The sequence below is a fragment of the Macrotis lagotis genome, chromosome 2, assembly GCF_037893015.1.
Source record: "Macrotis lagotis isolate mMagLag1 chromosome 2, bilby.v1.9.chrom.fasta, whole genome shotgun sequence".
NCBI classification, from domain to species: Eukaryota; Metazoa; Chordata; class Mammalia; order Peramelemorphia; family Peramelidae; genus Macrotis; species Macrotis lagotis.
Genome location: NC_133659.1, coordinates 65856837 through 65872245, shown reverse-complemented (window position 1 = coordinate 65872245; position 15409 = coordinate 65856837). Strand labels below are relative to the sequence as shown.

Here is a 15409-nt window from a genome sequence, read left to right as displayed (position 1 = left end):
TAGTGGGGAATGGAACAGCAAAGAGGATAATGGTGGGAGGAAGGTCTCTTTAACAGATTAGAGAAGAATAGACTTAAATGAGGAGAAACCTGAGTCAGGGAGAGCAACTAAAAGGCTAGTGCCATAGCTCAGACATAAGGTGAGGTGGTGAGGCCCTCAACAGGATGGTGGCAATGACAGACAAGAAGTGATACAGAGTTAAAATCACTAGACTATAGAAAATAATTGGATATGAGGATTGAGAAAGGGAGAAATTGAGGATGATCCCTAGGATTTCAGACCTGAGTGATTATGAGTGTGGTTACACCATCCACAGTTCTAGGAAAATTAGGAGGAAGAAACAGTTTTTTTGGGGGGAAAGCAGTAAGTTCCGATTTAGAAAGCTCAATCTTTTGATTTCTGTAAACAACGAGTTTGAGACTGGAGATGAGAAATTCAAGGTCTAGAACGAGGTTAGTGCTTTATAAATAAAACTGAAAATTATCTGCAGAAATGACAGTTGAATTCATGAAAGTTGATGAAATCACCAAGTGAAACAGTATAGAGTAAGAGAAGAGGGTCCAGGTCAGAGCTTTGTGGAACACCACAGTTAAGGAGCATGTCCTGGATGAAAATCCAACAAAAGAGACTGAGATGGAATGGTGAAATAGATAGGAGGACCAACGAAGTACAGAGTCTAAAAACCTAGAGAGACGAGAATATAAAGGAAAACAAAGTTAATGACAGTGTCAAGAGCTGGAGAGGGATCTAGAAGGATAAGGAAAAGTCCATTAGTTTTGGCAAATGGTAATTTTGGAATGAACAGTTTTGGTTGAATGATAAAGTCAGACTAGGAAGTTAAGAGAGAGTAAGAGAAAAAGAAATGGAGGCAGCAATTATAGACATCTTACTTAAGGAGTTTAGTCACAAAAGGGAGGAAAGATGAAAGAAGTACTAGGGATGGACAGAACTTGGGAGGGTTTTTTTCAGTATGGGAGAGACATGGAAATGTTTGTGGTCAGTAAGGAAGCAGTCAGTAAATTGGGAGAGAATGCAGAGAAGTGAGAGTTAAGATGTTAGAGGGGACAAATCTGCTGAAGATGGCAGCATGGAATGGGAATTCTTATACATGTAGAAGGTTTGCCTCATTATGATAGATGGGGTGGGGGGATATGAGTAGGTGGGATGAGGGAGGGAGGCTAGGGAGCTCTGTAAATTATCTGAACTTTTTCATCAAAATATGTGAGGAGAGGTTTTCAGCTGAAAAGGTAGGAGGGTAAGCAGAGGTTTGAAGGAGGATAATAAAAGTTTGAAAAAAAGTCACTGTAGTGGATGGGACAGTCGATTAGGGAGCAAAAGGATCATCTTGTTGCAGTGAGGAACCAGTCAATATTACATAACAGAAATTTGCAGTGGATCAAAACTAGCACAATTTCATAATTTTCTTCATCTTTATTCAACAGCATGTGTGAAGGAATGAAGGAAATGATTGGAGTGATACTGGGGAATCAACTAGTGAGAAAAACACAGTTCTATCATAGGGCAAGCCTGGTGGTCAAGTTAGGATCTGAACGGTCTATTCCATGATCCCCTAGATGAGATGAATTTTAGAGCTAATCCAAGGTTTAGTATATAAACTTTATATTGGATGCAAGAGGCTTTGTTCAAACTAAATCTATTGTAGTTTGGTCTTGAAGCCTCAGGAGGCCAAATAAAAATTGCCTCCAGGAAGCTTTCAATGAACACTGGGGTGACCTGGTGCAAAGCCAAGAATCAGGTCAGTACAAATGATCCTTTAGGATGGGAGGAAGGTATGGAATGAGGGGGAAGAATGGACTGGAGTTAGGAAGGTTGACTTGATAGGATATAAACACAAAATTAAGAAAAGTCTCTGACCTTTATGCTCTTGTACACCTTATATGCCCTTTATACAAAATTCAGGGATTTTGGCAACTGATCATTGGAAAGATTGGGAAAAGGAGGGATCACAATGCAATCTTGCAAATAGATTAGGAATGATAATTAAGTGGGCATTCACTCAGAATTCAGCCAGGTTCATGGCAATATCTTTTAATAAGCTCAGTCCATGAAGGTATTTCTTTATCTGATAAGATATACTTTGGCTCTGGGTCTTAAGCCTAACACTATAGTTGATTTTCCTAGGACTTTAGTTGATTCCATCTCATCTCTCTGGCCCTATCTTCCTTACTCCTTCTGCCCACTCACTTGTGCTCAATTAATTCCATAAAATCAACCTCATCCCTGGGGACCTGAGGTCATTGCTGCCCCCTTACACTTCTGCTTTTCCAGTTTCTAGCCGATGATCTGAAAAATCAAGGGAATATAGGTTCTGGTTTGTCCTACAAAACCTAAATTCATTCTTTCCCTGCAGGGATTCAAACTCAGCAGCAATACCCACTAAAATGGGCTTACCCACTGAAGGAAAAAAAGCCTGAGAGTTTCAAGGGAGAAGAGGAAGAAGAGACATTCAGGGAATGTACTGTTACAGAAGAATGTTGCCAATCATACCACTCCACATGTTTCCATTTTCATTTTGAGCATAAACTCAAAGCTGTCAAAAGTGAAATAAGGGAGGAAAGACTATTGAGGAAGTGGTCAAATTCTCAACAGGAAAGACATCCTCTAACAAAGGATTCTGGTGGTTATGCCTCATAGCTTCTGCCACCATAGCTTTCCTGTTGAGAATCTGACCACTTCCTCAATATCTGGCTCTCAAGGAGCTCAGGATCCAAAGGAGGAGATACCAAGCAAATGATTATATCCTTTCTTAAAAAGAAAAATGGATTCTTCATCTATATAGGGCTCAAGCAAGACATAATTCAAATTCAAGATCAAAGAACATTTTTACCTTCTGTATTGAATCTTCATCCAAGTTAATGCTTTCTGATCATAGGTATACCACAGAGCTCTGTCCTTGCCCTTTTCTCCCTCAATACTATTTCATTTAGTGATCTCATCAGATCCATGGATTTAATTACCATCTCTCTGCTGCTCAAATATACATATCCAGCCTTAGCCTTTTTGCTGATTAGCATCTCCAAATGCCTATTAGATATTTCAAGTTAGATGTACCATAGATATCTTATGTTCAACAAGTTCCAAATTGAACTCCTTACTTAGTCCCTAAACCCTCCCCTCTCCCTAACTTACCATCAAGGACACCACCATCCTCCAAGTCACTCAGGCTCATAACCTAAGTGCCATCTTTTGTCTCTACTCTTTCTTACCCACTGTAGCCAATAACTTGCTATGATCTTCATAGCATCTCTCCAATATGATCCCTCCTGTCCTCTGACACCCTGACAAGCCCTCATCACCTCATAACTATTGTAATAAACTGATGGTTGGCCTCCCTGACACAAGTCTCTCCCCATTTCAATCCATTTTCCACTCAACCAACAAAGTGATTTTCCTAAAGTCTGGGTCTGACCATGCCATCCTTCTACACAATAAAATCCTGGGGATCCCTATCATCTCTGTAATCAAATATAAAATCCTGTCTGATGTTCAGCCCTTCATAATTTAAACTGAAATGAAATTACATGACATAAATGAAATTACATAAACATAATTAACTTACCAGTATTGTTACACTTTATAACCCATCATGTGTTCTGCAATCAAGTAACATTGATCTTCTCCTCTTCCTCCAACAAGATTCTCCTATTTTTCAACCCCAAGAATTGTTACCAGATGACCTCCAGGCCTGGAATGTTCTCACTCCTCATCTCTGCCTCCTAAGTTTCCCAAGTTCCTTCAAGTTCCAGCTAAAATCTCCCTTTTATTGGAAGCCTTTCCCATTCCCTTGAATTTTAATGCCTTTCTTTTGTTGATTATTTTCAATTGATCCTGTACATGGCTTGTTTGTACATATTAATTTGCATAGTCCCCCCATTAAGACTGTAAACTTCTTGAGAACAGGGATTGGTTTAGTGTTTATTAATTGACTAGTATTGTCAGTGGGAGAGAAATCTCTTCTAGGATGTCCTCAGGATAATGTCCAGCTCTCAACAATATATTTCATATATATATATATATATATATATATATATATATATATATATATATATATATATATATATATGTATATATATATATACATATATGTGTGTGTGTATGTGTGTGTATGTGTGTATATATATGTATATATACATGTATACATACATATATATATATATATGTATGTCACCTGATTAGTGGAAATAACGAATCCCCTTAAGTGATCAAATCATTCTAATTTGTACTGTATTCTTCCATTGGGCTGTTACCAAGAAATCAAATTTTACTTAATTATAAAGTCAGATACAGAGGATCATTTTGGAGTGTTCGTTATTGACTCTAAATGGGACATAGCTGTAGACGCTATCAGAATATTTTGTTAGGCAGTTTCACAAGCTTTATTAGATGTACCTAACCTAGTCTCTATTGACTAGAAAGCCAGAAAAAGAGAACCATCTTGAATGGAATTTTAATCACAGCAGCCAATTTATTGCCTATAACATGAGCATTCAAAGACTTAATTTTATTCTCAAATTACTTAAATTTACTCTCAAATACGTATGTATGGATGAAAGGCTTCAGTGGGGGGGGGGGGGAGGAAGAAGAAAAGCAGTGTCTGAGCCCATAGCTTCCTAAGGGGAAAATGCCCTACAATTAAAAAATTCTGTCCTCACCTAACATTCCATTGAGCTGTGATGTGAGAATATGAAACCCTTCCTGACTACTATCAATTCCCACTGTTTCTCAGTTCTTCAGGAAACAACTTTGAATATCAAGACATCCTCTTGAAGATGCCTATTTCTGCTCACCAATAGGGATACCCTGTCCTTCTCCAGACACATTTTCTCTTCTGCTGAGATATAGGCTCCAGATTCCACCAATTTGATATTAAGCTCTAATTCTAATATTTTTCCTTTTAGGTGGTTTCTTTTTTCTTGCCCATATCTACAGAACAACTTTAATACATTACACAGAAGCAGAAGAGATAGGGCTTCTCTTTCAGCAATGCACTCTTATTTGTTTTCAATAAACAGCTGGTTGGTCCCCTCCTCTCTCGGGCTCATCCAAAGGATAACTGAGGATTCAGGAGTTAGAGAGGAAGGAGTCAATTGAATTAGAGAGGATGCGCAAGGGAGCTTGCCCACAGCTACTTGAGATGTTCTGACATTCCTATTCTAGTGTGTTAGAACAAACTGACAGTCTTTGAGAGACCTATTCTGAAGGCAGGTTAAGAGGTCCATCCTCCAGATGAGTAATAGGGACCCAACATTCTCAAATTAACAACATGAATAATAGAAACATGGAAACAAGGTGGGTGGCCCTCAAGTGAGCAATGACTGAACACAGCAAGGTGCATAAATGTAATGTTATATCATCACAAAAAATGGTGGCTATGAGAAAAACATGAGAAGATTTTTATGAACAGAGGGTGAAAGTAAAAACCTGAAAAGTTGCTTGAATTTGGATCAGATACTATGCCCAATATTGATTCCAGAGTCTGATAATGAAACATACCGTCCTGCTCTCAGTGTTGAGTCAGCCAGGATATATTATGGATGATTGTTCATTCTAGGATCAGCTACTGGGCTTGGTCTTGCTTAGATATCTTTTTCTTTTTTGCTTTGTTACAAGAGATAGTGGGGAGGGAGAAGGAAAGAAAAGTTAGTTTTATAAGGAACAGATTTTGTGATATAAAGAAGAAAAAAACTTCCACTAAATTTGTTAAAAGTGATCTTGCAAGGGCATATGAAAAGTCTAAGCTTGTAAGTTCTCTTAAGGTCTTTCAAGCTTTCATTTTTCCATTCATCAAACATTTCACAGATCATAGGGCCATAAGCAGTATATAGTTGAAAGGGGTCCTCTGGGTTATCTAGGCCTTGGGTGTCAAATTCAGAAATGGGTAGTGAGGGAGGGTCACTAAGCCATACCTAAGGATCCTTGCAGGCTTTCTATTGACTTTTAAAATGTAATTTCATTGCATTTTTGTCATTTTGTTAACTATTTACAATTAGATTTTATACTTTCAAAATGTCATTCATTGTATTTTTGTTATTTTGTTAAACATTTACCAATTACATTTCATACTTTTAATGTAATTTCATTGTATTTTTGTTATTTTGCTACATATCTACCAATTACATTTTATACTTTTAAAATGCAATTTCATTGTATTTTTGGTATTTTGTTCATTATTTACTAATTACATTTTAATCTGGTTCATTTGACATCTACTTTAAGCTATACAGAATTTTCTCAAGGTGCTAAAGCAGTGTTTTGAAGTTACTGAATATAAAATATCACCTTAAAATTCAAAAGGAATTTCGAGCCAGATTTGTGGTCAGGCTCTAGTTACGGATGTTTTATTACCATCTAGCCATCTGGAATCTCTTATGCTTTCTAGCAAACTCAGCAATGGGAATGAGTCTGTTCATCAGAAAGAGGAAATGGTTGCAAGCAATAATTCCCTTCACTAACAAAATACTGATCTCTCTCCCCAATATTGATTCCTTCACCACCTGTCCTTTCCTTCCAGTGGTTGGCCCTCAGTGGCTTCTCCCTCTAGGTTGGCTACGTGTTGAGTACCCTGACAAAGTTTGAAACTCAGGATTTCCAAAGATGAGAGAACAGCTTGCTGATGCTCATAATCCTTTGTGGTCTGAACTGTTCCAGAGTGTAGTAGAACATGTGTAGCAATTACTCTGAAAAACAAAAAAGAGCTGTCATTTTTTTCCATGGGGTCATATCTCCTGATACCCATTGGTTTTCCAGCCCCAATCAGTCCTAAGAAAATACAAGTGCAGGGATTTTTTAAAACAGATTTCACTAGGATAAGAAATGAAATTGGTAGTGGGGCTAGACAGAGTCACAGAGCAATGACCAGCAATTCTTGCCTGGGTAGCTGATGCTTATGTATCATAATAATACATCCTATTTACCAGTTTTATCTTACAGAGGGTAGTCTGTTTCTCATTGCTTTTATAATTCACTAGTGTGCATGTGTGTGTGTGTGTGTGTGTGTGTGTGTGTGTTGTTGTGCATGTGTGTTTTGAATATGTGACAGATAACCATTTGAGAAGTTATCTATGATGATGAACAGACAAGCACATTGAACTCAAAACCAGATGTGAGGACTGATACTGCCCCCACTAACAGTTGGGTCACTTACTTTACAGGGTTTTCATCTGGCAGCAAAGGGAGGGGATTGAGACTAGATTTCACTAGTAGTTCTCCTGCTTTGGAGAGCTCCTAGGCCAGGAGATTTCCTCTACCAGTGCTGGTCAGCACTTTATCAGTTACAGTCTTCTCATTGATGGCCATTGCTAGAGGCTGACCCAGGTCTATGCTTTCTGGCTCCTTTGAATTGTCTGCGGTCCTGTCAACGAGCCAGTTCCTTTGTTAAGGGCTAGAAATGAAAAAAAAAATACATTACTTGCCCTCATGGAGCTCACAATCTAATGAGAAAGACAATCTGTAAATAAGTAGGCACAGACAAGATATAGAGAGTAGATAAAGGTCATTGGAAAGGGGGATGCTAGGAGATTTAGGAAAGCTATTCGATCAGGAAAGGCCTCCTGTAGAAGGTACAAGCTGAGTGGAGAATTGAAAGGAGCAAGATTAAGAGGTGGAAGTGAGAAGACACAGCAATCTAGGCATGGTGGATATCCAGAGTGGACAAAGAAGATGGCATATATGAAACTGGAAGGCCAAGAAAGAGTCAGGTTGTAAAGAGCTCCAAATGACAAAGAGTATTTTATGTTTGATCCTGGAGTAATTGGGGGGATTATGTAAAGTCCATGAGCAGAAGTTTTGAGTGAATGTGTTTGTGTGTGTTTGTGTGTGTGTTAAGTGCATGCGTTTGTGTCTATTATGATTAGATCTTTGCTTTGGCAGCTGAGTGGTAGGAGGATTTGAGTGATGATGAGATGAACAAGGAGACCAGTTGAAAGTTGTCACATAGTCCAAAGGAGAGATGATGTGGATAAAATGACAAGACTTGGACTGGACTGAACATGTGGAAGGTATGAGTAGTCAAGGATGATGCTGAGGTTGAATGCTGCAGTAACTGGGAGTATGATGGTACCCTTGAAAAGTTGAGAAATAGGGAAGGTTTTATATATAGGGAGGAGAAATTTCATTTGACTTTGATTATCTTGACTGTGAAGGTGCCTAGGGGTCATCCAATTTGAGATGTCCAAGAGATAAATGAACATGTGTGATTCTAGTTCAGCATGGAGACCATGGCAGGATATAAGGATCTGAGAATGAAGAGATAACCACACACAGATGATAATCAAATCCATGGGAGCTATGAGGCCACTAAGCAAGACAATATAGAAAGAAAAGAGAAGGGCCCAGACAGAGTCTTGGGGGGCACAAAGTCAGTGGGCGTGACCCAGAGGAAGATCCAGTGAAGGAGACTGAGGAAGGGGTCAGACATATATGAGGAAAAACCAGGAGAAAGAGGTACCATGGAAATCTAGAGGAGAGAGAATATTAGAAACAGGTGATCAACAGCATCAAATTTGTGAAGAGGTCAAGGATGCTATTGGTAAGACAGGTTGCAAAAGATGATTGAAAAAAGTGAAAAGAGAGGAAGAGGAGGTTCCAGTTATAGAGTCCTCAAGGGCTTTGTTTAGCTGCAAAGATGTGTAGAGATATAACATGATAACTAATAAAGATGGTTGGAGCAAAAGTCTGTTGAGGACAGGGATCTTGAGGGTAGGAGGAAAGAAACCAGTAGGCAGGTAGAGAATGATTATAGTGGAGATAATTTGATGGAGAAGTTGGGAGGTGAAGGGATCATGGGCACAAGATAGAACTCTTTTTTCTGAGACTGGATACAAAAGCAACTAATATTGTTGTAAAGGATAACTAGTTGGCATGCTTACTGCTCCCTTGCTTTCACTTACAGATTCTCTCTAACATTACTACTTTTGCGTTATCTAAATTCATCAACTGATCAAGATCCTGGTGGCCATTAGTTAACAGACCCAACAACATTTGCCTTCCTTCCCCAGTATCAACAACCTCATCTTCTTTCCACAATTCCTGGTCCCAAACAACTGTGTTTGAGTATAAACAATTTCCTCAAACACCCTAATTTCATGTTTTTTTTTCCCCCAATCTACTCTGTTCTGATGAGCAGCCCCTCCAGTCTACCTCAACTACCCACTCTTGTCCATTCATCCTCACTTATTTTCTGTCTTGCCATTAGTACATTAACATGTTCTTTCCTGAAGGAATTGTACTATTGATATAATTGATCTTAGATAAAAAGGTGAAAAGGGGGATGGGATGAAAGGGGTAGACATGGTCTTAGGGAGTTCAGAGGTCTGAAAAGATACTCCGCCAGGGTATATTCTCTGAAAATTTTAATTCAGATTTAAAGGTTATTCAATGTAAGAAATGAGAGTAATGGACTGGTGACAAACCCAGACATTAGCTTCTGGGATAAGAACTCATTATTTGACAAAAACTGCCAGAAAACTGGAAAATAGTATGGCAAAACCTAGACATAGACACATCTCATACAATATGCCAAAATAAAATCAAAATGAGTATAGGAAGGGCAGCTTGGTGGCACAGTGGATAGAGCACCAGCCCTGGAGTTAGGAAAACCTGAGTTCAAATACAGCCTCAGATACTTAATTGCCTAGTTGTGTGACCCTGGGTAAGTCACTTAATCCCCAAAACAAAAAAAAATGGGTATAGGATTTAGAAATAAAGTATGATACCACAGACCAATTAAGAGATCAAGAAGGGGGAGCTAGGTGGTGCAGTGGATAGAGCATTGGCCTTGGAGTCAGGAGTACCTGAGTTCAAATCCAGCCTCAGACACTTAATAATTACCTAGCTGTGTAGCCTTGGGCAAGCCACTTAACCCCATTGCCTTGCTTAAAGAGAGAGAGAGAGAGAGAGAGAGAGAGAGAGAGAGAGATTGAGATTAAGAAGATCTGTTGGATCCTTGGAAAGAGGAGAAATTTATGACCAAACAAAAATAGAGTACATTATAAATGACAAAATGAATGATTTCAACTATATTAAATTTAAAAGTTTTATACTAATAAAACCAATGCCGCCAAGATTAAAAGGGAAATGGGGGGGGGGGGGGCCTAGGTGGTGTAGTGGATAAAGCACCGGCCTTGGAGTCAGGAGTACAAATCCGGTCTCAGACATGTAATAATTACCTAGCTGTGTGGCCTTGGGCAAGCCACTTAATCCCATTTGCCTTGCAAAAACCTAAAAAAAAAAAAGGGAAATAGAAAGCTGGGATTTAGTTTGTCATAGTGTTTCTGATAAAGGTCTCATTGCTACAATAGAAAACTGAATCAAATTTATAAGAATACAAATCATTCCCAAATTGATAAGTGGTCAAAGAATATGAACAAGCAGTTTTTTAGGTGAAGAAATTAAAACTAGTGACATGAAAAAATGTTCTATATCATTATTGATCAGAAAAATGTGAATTGAAACAACACTGAGGCACCACCTCACACCTATCAGATTGGCTAAGATGACAAAAAAAGGAAAATAATCAATGTTCAAGAAGATGTGGGAAAATTGGGAAAATTAATGCATTGTTGGTGGAGTTCTGAGTTGATCCAGCCATTCTGGAGAGCAATCAGAAACTATGCCCAAAGAGCAATTAAATTGACCCATAACCTTTGACCGAGCAATACCAAATACTTGGCTCATATTCAACAGAAATCATAAAAAAAGGGAAAAGTTTCACATGTTCAAAAATATTCATAGCAGTTTTTTGTAGTAGCAAAGAACAGGAAATTGAAGGGATGCCCATCAATTGGGGAATGGTTGAACAAGTTATGGTATATGAATGTTATAGAGCACTACTGTTCTGTTAAAAAAAGTCATGAATGGTCGGACTCTAGTGGAGCACTGAAAGAATTATGTGAACTGATGTTGAATGAAGGGAGTAGAACCAAGAGAACAATGTACACATTAACAACAACACTATGAGTTGACCAATTACGATAGATACAGCTTCTCTCAGCAGTTCAGAGAGCTAGGACAAGCCTGGGAGACCTGTTAGGGACGATGCCATCCACATTCAAAGGAAAAAAAAAACCAAAAGAATAAAAATCTGAATATATATCATGTTGATTTTTTTCAAAATTTCTCTTATGTTTTTCCTTCCTAGCTCATGGTTTTTTCTTTCTTTTCCCTTAGTCAAAATTTCTCTTACGCAAAATGATTAATATGTAAATATGTTAAGCAGAACTGTACAGATACAACATTTACCAGACAGCTGCCCAAGGGGAGAGGAGAGGAAAGGGTGGGTGGTAGAAAAATGTACAACTTATAAATTTGTAAATGATGAATGTCAAAGAACTACCAAAGCATGTAGCTGGAAAAGTAAAATATTTTTTGAAAAAGGTTATTTAATGCTACTCATTCATTGCACAGATGAAGAAAAAGAGATACAAAAGCTAGTGAACTCCCTTTACTTTAATCCCATCGATGCAAGGATGCAAACAGGATACCTTACTTCTGGCTAGATAATTTATTTATTAGACATTTACTTCAGGCTAGCTGTTATGCTAAGGGATGAAAGATGATATTACAAGAAAGTATATATTACAAGATAATTAAAAGAAAATAAGATAGTTGTCCTCTTCTCAAGGATCTTATGTCCTAAAAAAAGGAGACAAAGGACAAAGAGGAGCTGGAATGTGTTCCTAGATCAGTGTACTTTACATCAAAATAAACAGGATGGGCAAAAAAGTGGAGGGGGGTGCTATTTTTGCATGTTAAGAGAGCATACTCAGGAGAAAATTCAGAAAACCAGAGAATCATTTGAATTGAGTCTTTGAATGAAAATCAATAAAGGCATAAAATTGTCTCTCCCTCCCTTCCTCTCCAAAGCAGAATCGATAAGAATCTCTCAGCTTGCTTTAATCATAATGCAATTTCATTCAAAAGGTGAAAAAACCAACAGGAAGTTCTCCCCTGGACCTTATTAAAAACAAGAAACTGATCAAGTTGGTCGAAATATGATAAGTGTAGAGAGTACTACATCTTAGAATTTAATGAGAGGGGAAGGGTAAGTCAGGCAGAGTTTGACATGCAATACGAATTTTGGGGAGTATTATTTTCGAAGGGGTTTGCAGACTAGAGAATATTCTCATGACCTAAAGTTCTCCAAGAGGAGCTTGTCCAAGAGGGAGAGAAAACTGAAGAATGCAATTCTGAGGATACAAGGGGCAAACAATTATAATGAGGGGAAAAATGGGAACTTCCCATGGAAAGATTGGATGTATAGTACAGTGACCAACAAATAACTCAACCCTACTGTCTTAAATAAAAAAAAAAGATATATGGGAGAGGGAAGCAGGGAGAGGTAACAGAACATAATATATTACTGCAGGAATGAATAAGGTCAGGGTCATTCAGAGATCAGATTGAGCTGAAATTGATAAAGAAAACTAAAACAAAAATTTCCTTTTCTTTCCCTTTTTTAAAATTTGTTGGTGGGGGATTAAAAAATTAAAGTCTGCTGGTATTAGACAAGATCATAATAACTGAAAACTGCACTTAGATGGAATTGCTCAATTCATATTTATAGGCACTTTCTGACATTCAATATAAATAGTTCATAAAGAGGACATGGAACTGTCCTTAAGGAGTTCATCTCACTTGATTCTGGTGACTGATATAACTTGCAGAAGAGATGGTTGAGTCATTATCAATGATACAAAAAAGATGTTGCAGCCTGAGCAAATGATCTAATTTTCAAAAAAAAAAGAAAAATTATAAACCAGTAATTTCAGGAGATGCCTGGTAAAAGTTAAGTACATCACATGGAATGGTCAGAGAACATCAAAAGAGAAAGTCACAATCAAAGGGTGATATCAATTAGGAGACCAACAAATAGTCAATATGGGGGGGGGGGATTTATGACCAAGTAAGAGACACAGAGAATTATAAACTACAAAATGGAAATTTCAAGTACATTAAAATTAAAAAGATTTTACACAAATAAAAACCAAAGCAACCAAGTTTAGACGGAATGCACTCTTTAAATGGTTCTGATAAAGGATTCATTTCTAAAATACATAGAGAACTGAGTCAAATTTATAAGAATACAAAGCATTCTCCAATTGATATATGGTCAAAAGACATAAACAAGCAATTTTCAGATGAAGAAATTAAGTTATCCAATGTCATATGAAAAATGTTCCAAACCATTGATTATGACAAAAAAGGGAAATGATCAATACTGAAGGCGACGTGTGAAAATGGGGACACTAATGCATTGTCGGTGGAGTTGTGAACTGATCCGACTACTCTGGAGAGCAATTTGGAACTATGTTCAATGGGTAATGAAACTGTGCATACTCTTTGATCCAGCAATACCATTTCTAGGACTTTATCTACAAGGGATAATAAAAAAGGGGGAAAACCCACATGTACAAAAAAATTTATAGCAGCTTTTTGTAGTAGTGAAAAATTGAAAATTAAGGGGATACCCATCAATCAGAGAAGGATTGAACAAATTATGGATATATAAATTTTATGGAATACTATTGTTTTACAAGAAATCATGAATGTTCTGACTTTAGAAAGGCCTGGAAAGACTTGCATGAACTGATGCTGAATGAAATGAGTAGAATCTGAACACTGTACACAGCAACATTGTGAAATGATCCATTATGAAGAACTCTCAGCAGTTCAGTGATCCAGGACAATTCTGAGACCTGTTATGAAAAACGTCATCCACTTTCAGAGGAAAAAACTATCAAGTTTGAATGCAGAGCAAAGCATACCATGTTCACTTTTTAAAACTTCTCTCATTCCCCCCCCCCTTAATTCTAATTCCTCTTTCTCAACATGATTAATATGGAAATGCTAAACATGACTGTATGTTACAATATCAAATTGGTCATTGTCATGGGGAGGGGAAAGAACAGAAGGTAGTATAAAAGTATGGAACTTTTTTGCAAAAGGATTAATGTTGAAAACTATCTTTGCATGTAATTGGAGCAAAAATTAAATTTAAATTAAAAATCATAGGCTACACTGAACTGCCAAAGGAGTAGAGAAGTCTAAAAAGGATTTATTACACATGAAGACCTTTCATGAGAAAGATGGGTTAGATTTTCTCCCTTTGGATCAAGAGGGTTAAATTAGACCCAATGAATGGGCAGAAGTTGCAACAAGCAAAACATAGGCTTGATGTCAAGAATATCTTCCTAACAATGTGAGAAGCTCAAAAATGGAATGGGTTATCCTGAAATATTGTGGATTTCCCCTGTCCCCCCCCCCCCCCCCGCCCTAGGACTATATATAAACTGTAGTGGGGATTCTTTTCTAGGGATTAGACTTGATGGCTTGAAGATCATGTGCTTGGAAATTGATTTTTTTTTCAATACGGGTCAGTCAAAATGGGCCGAGGATGACAGAAAGCTAACTATCAACCAAAAGGGTTCACTGTCATTCTTAGTCATAAGGAAAAATTGTGAATCAAGGACTAAGATATCTACTTCGACTGAGGAACAAAAATGCTAATAAAAAGTTGAAACCAAAGCTTAAGAATCAAGAAACAGAGTAGTATGTATTGAGTTCGAATTATCTTTCCCAAATGACTGGGACTGAAAACTGACAGATCTAATTGCTGAGCATAAAAAATACTGAAAAATGGCATGAGGCAAGGAAATGCCCAAACTGTTGAGAAAGGGGGGAAAATGGAAGTCATCAAGAATGTATAGAAGGAACATTTAGAAAATGACAAAGTCTTGGGATTAGATCATGCCAAACATCTTATTTTTTTAAAATAGAATTGTCTAGATTAATAAAGCTAGGGGCAGCTAGGTGGCGCAGTGGAGAGAACACTGGCCCTGCAGTCAGGAGGACCTGAGTTCAAATGTAACCTCAGATGTTGAATAATTACCTAGCTGTGTGACCTTGGGCAAGTCACTTAACCCCATTGCCTTGAATAAATAAAAAGAACCAGAGATTAATAAAGCAAGGAGTTTATAGGTAATGTTTACTCAGATTTTAATAAAATATTTGAAAAGTTCTATTAAACTATTTTTGTAAGGGTAAAAACCATCAAGATGTGGTTTAGTGAAGATTCAACTAGATGCAAAAAGAATTGATTAGAAGGCATAAACCAGTTTAGATACCAGTTTGAAAGGTCTCCAGTGGAGCGACTCTGGGATTTGTGCATAGTTCTCTAAGGGTAAAGAGCCATGTGCACTTACATTTTTATTAATAATTTGGGTAAAGGTATTCATAAGAGTCAATTTTTAAATGACACAAAACTTAAAGTAAATAAGCTTATAAAGATAATAGCTTAAAGTTTCACTTACACTATATAATAAATTGGGATTCAAAAGAATGTAATGAAATTTAATATGAATATAAATGAAATGTCTTATAATTAGGATTT

General features: G+C 37.4%; 1 long non-coding RNA gene across 1 annotated transcript; it reads right to left on the bottom strand.

Annotated features, from left to right (window-relative positions):
• Positions 1 to 6515: 6515 nt before the first annotated feature.
• LOC141511033 (uncharacterized) lies at positions 6516 to 7288 on the bottom strand. Its single transcript, XR_012475247.1, has 2 exons — positions 7166 to 7288; positions 6516 to 6698 (listed from the first exon to the last, which is right to left on the bottom strand). It is a non-coding gene; the product is annotated as an uncharacterized LOC141511033 (long non-coding RNA).
• Between the last annotated feature and the right edge of the window lie 8121 nt (positions 7289 to 15409).